This window comes from Aptenodytes patagonicus, chromosome 1 (assembly GCF_965638725.1).
Source record: "Aptenodytes patagonicus chromosome 1, bAptPat1.pri.cur, whole genome shotgun sequence".
Taxonomy (NCBI): domain Eukaryota; kingdom Metazoa; phylum Chordata; class Aves; order Sphenisciformes; family Spheniscidae; genus Aptenodytes; species Aptenodytes patagonicus.
The window spans coordinates 22,441,822-22,445,682 of NC_134949.1; positions in this window are offsets into that span (position 1 = coordinate 22,441,822).

The window sequence follows — 3,861 nt, forward strand, 5'->3', positions numbered from 1 at the left end:
TCATGCATTTACAGTGGGAGGGTGTTTTTTTTGTGCAGTGGCAGTTCTTGGTTGCGCTCAACTGTATAAAAATGCTGCATTTGCCCTCCCTTCCCCGGCCTTTTAGCACCTCTATTCTCCCCCACCCCCAGATCAGCCTTACAACTGATGGATGCAGCTGTCCAGTGATGTGGGACAGGTACCATGGCATATAAATCAAAGGACATGAGGGGTAGTGATAAACTTCCAGACAGACATGAGTACAGACTGCCTTTTTTTCTGTGCATAATAAATAACCAATCATTCAGTTTTTACAGTAACTGCCTAATTAACAGGGGAGCAGAAACCCAAGGGGAAAAGTTGCACTTAATCTGTCTCCATAGCCAAGGCATGCAAAAAATCCGAAAGTCTGTACTGTTCCTTTCCTTCCCTGCTGCTGTTTTGGCTGGGCAAGGACAGTGCCACAGCACTGCAGAGCTCTTGCTAAGCCTGTGTGTTCAGCAGGTAAACCCAGAGGTCAGATTTAATGATACTTTGTGCAAGTATAAGCAGAAACAGTTTTAGTGGGCTAAGCTGACCTACAAAGCTTATTTCATGTGTTTTCTATTCTGGAGTTGATTTAAGAAAAAAGAAACTGACTTTTTAATAATACAGAGTAGAACAATAGATAGTTTAAATTGATATTTAAATAGTATTTGCTTTCATTTTTCTTTAAAAAAAAAAAAAAAAAGTCCTACAAAGATGGATAAATAATGTTACCATTTTTCAGGTGGAGAACCTGAAGCACTGAGAGATTAAGTGATTTTGCTGATGACGGCAAAGCTGTGCTGGCTCCCAGGCCTGGTTGGTGACTGAGCAGGTTTTCCATCCCTTAAGCAGCTCCCTGTTGTGGTGCATGAGCTGCGGACAGAAATGAAAAGGACCCTGGGTTGACATTGTGGGCAGTGGTGGGGGTCAGTCATAGGCAGCTTCTACCTCTTCAGCCATGGTGGGCCAAGCAGCTGTACAGGGATGCTGGCTGGCTGTGTTGGTGCTTCCACCTGGCCCTTCCCCGGTGGCTGTCAGACAGGAAACCTCGTATCTGAAATGCTCTTTTTGTGAGTTAACAAATTCAGCACTAAGACTTGGCATTGTAACACTCCTGTTTTGTAAGCTGGCTTCTCCCCTGTTTTCTCCAGCCAAAGCCAAAAAAAAAAAGGTGATCCATCCACCTTTAACTCTTCCCCAGAAGTAGAGATAGCAGATCCCCTCATCAATGACTATGAAGCCAGGGCAAAAGGAGGTCAAGGAGGGAATGCCCTTCAGCTGCCTCTGACAGACCCCATACACTGGCAGCTGAGCTGGCTGTGAGTCCTTCACCCTTCTGCCTTTAATTAGGAGTTACCAGTGCCAAGGTGTGGATCAAAATTCTGATTTGTAGATGTTTCTGGATGACTTTCAGTCTACTGCACTCAAAAGTTTTACTGTGCAGAAAAGCAGGGAGCTACTACAACCACTTCTATACTGAAGTGCTCATATAACACCACAAAGTTGAAAGTACACATTAGTTTTCCTAGTTTGAGGTCATTTTTGGTATTTCCTAACTGCCCTTTCTAAACAAGCAGTATTTTCCAAATCAAAATTAATTTTACTTTGTGCAGTGTCTGGACAGGATGGAGTTAACTTTCTTCATAGCAGCCTGTATGGTGGGGTTGTGTTTTGGATTTGCAGCTAAACCGGGCTGATAACACAGCAGTGTTTTGGCTGTTCCTGAAGGGTGCTTGCACAGTGTCGAGGCTGTCTCTTCCTCTCACTCTGCCCCTGCCCAGGGGGTAGGCGAGAACACAGCTAACATGAACTGGCCAAAGCGCTATTCCATGCCATATAACATCATGCTCAGCAATAAAAATGGGGGGGAGGGTTTTTTCATTTCCATACTTTGCTCTCATTTTTTTTCTAAAGACTTTTGTCTGTAAGGAAGCAGTTCATCACTGCAAGACTGCACCTAAAGTCCTAACTTTGTTGCTAGATTTTTCACAAGGTACATCAAAAAGGATGAATTTGGTAAACTGATCAGCACTACAGAGCTGAGTGCGAGGACAGGGAGTGTGAGGCAAACAAATTCAAGCAGCAGCATTTAAGCTGAATAGCTGAGGTTGGAATGGATCTCTGGAGGTCGTCTAATCCAACTCCCCCCAAAAAACCAGTATCATTATAAATGTTTGAAAATTAGAAGTATGAAGATGGCAAGAGTACAGGGGATTAGGAAAAAATAAAGCACTTCAGATGATTAAATTTAAGAGAAACTATTTGTTTTATGGCAGTTTAGTGTATCTTTCACCAACAGGAGGGATGAAGTATGCTACAGATGTAGCAATGGGCAGGCTAGTCTTATCACACTGTACAAGGGAATCTTGCGTTAACATGCAGTGGGATGATGATAAGCAGGACTCACGGCTTGCATTTGAGAAGTCTCTGATTTTTAGCTATTGCTAATCTTCCTGTCCTTTTCCTTCATCATATAGGACTCCTTTAGAAGTCAATGGAGAGAAGGCTGCTCCTCCTGTATAATGGTACCAGGAGTTTAATTTAGGTGCTCTGAATCACTTTTTCTCTCTTCCCTCTTTCTACCCTCTCTTTGCTGCCTATGTCAATGGCCATCTAAGGCACTGCAGGCGTTTCGGAGAGCTGACTGCAGGTAGGCGGCGTGGCCTTCCTCCAGGAGTTACACTGGGTTCATGGGAAAGCTAAACTTTGTCTTTCTACAGTTACACTGTAGTGCCGAGCTCCAAGGTCCCAAACATAAGCTACTTGCTGCCTGCAGAAGCTGCGTGGCTGCTCTCTAGTGGGGAGTCGTGCATCAGGACAAGGCATCAGTCTGCAACAGAAGGCAAGCTTGCACATACACACCTGGCCTTGTAAATTCCTGAAAAGCAAGTCAGACGAACAGCTCTCCACCTGCCCAGGCAACAGAATAGCTCAATCTGCAAGCCACTTGCTCTTTCAATCTCCTATTCTGTAGAACGGAGGGAAGCTAGTTAATTAAATACGGCACAGATAAAGAAATGGCATAGAAGATGTGCATTACAACTGTGCATTACCACATTTTTATACTGAGTTTGGTACCAGAGCAGGAGCAGAAACATTCAGATCAACTTTACAGTTGGTATATTCTGACTCTAATGCTTAATTTCTATTTCAGAAAAAAACCAAACATAAAACTACCTACACATCATCAGAAAATAATCATATTCAATATTCCACAGTACTGGTAATACGTTAGCTGTGTCTGTACTTTTAAGTAAGTGGCCATTAATCAGACAATGAGCTCCTGTGGAATACATCCACATTTTAAGCAACTTCAGGATCTCAAAATCAACACATTGCAAAGCTGAAAATTTCAAAGAAGCAGACTGTCTCTCTACAACATCTTCATACCATGAAGTTAAAAGTTCAATTGTCTCTTTTCACAATATAGAAAGGAAAAAAAAGAAAACATCAAGAAGGAAAACCATTAGCAAATTGAAAATGCAATCCTGCAGCTGAAAGCAGTAGTCAATATATTTGGAATCAGAGCTTTGTTTCACTTTAGTGATGCTGAATTTCTGTTTTAGCCGTTTTACATAATCACCACAAAATAAGGTGTATAGCTTACATCAGGCATAAGGAAACTAAGTTGGGCACAAGTGATCCAATAATTACCAAGTGCTTGACTAGTCAAATACTCTATCTCCTATCTCCTAGCAGATCTCCTTACTGCAAGGTGTTTTTACCGTACCCTCTTCCACTGTGACTAATAGCCTTGAAGAAATTAGTTACGTTTAGATTGAGAATTAATATCAATTTGAAAATAAAACACAACAAATAGGTATTTATGTCTGTCTGAATTATATCTCTCAACAG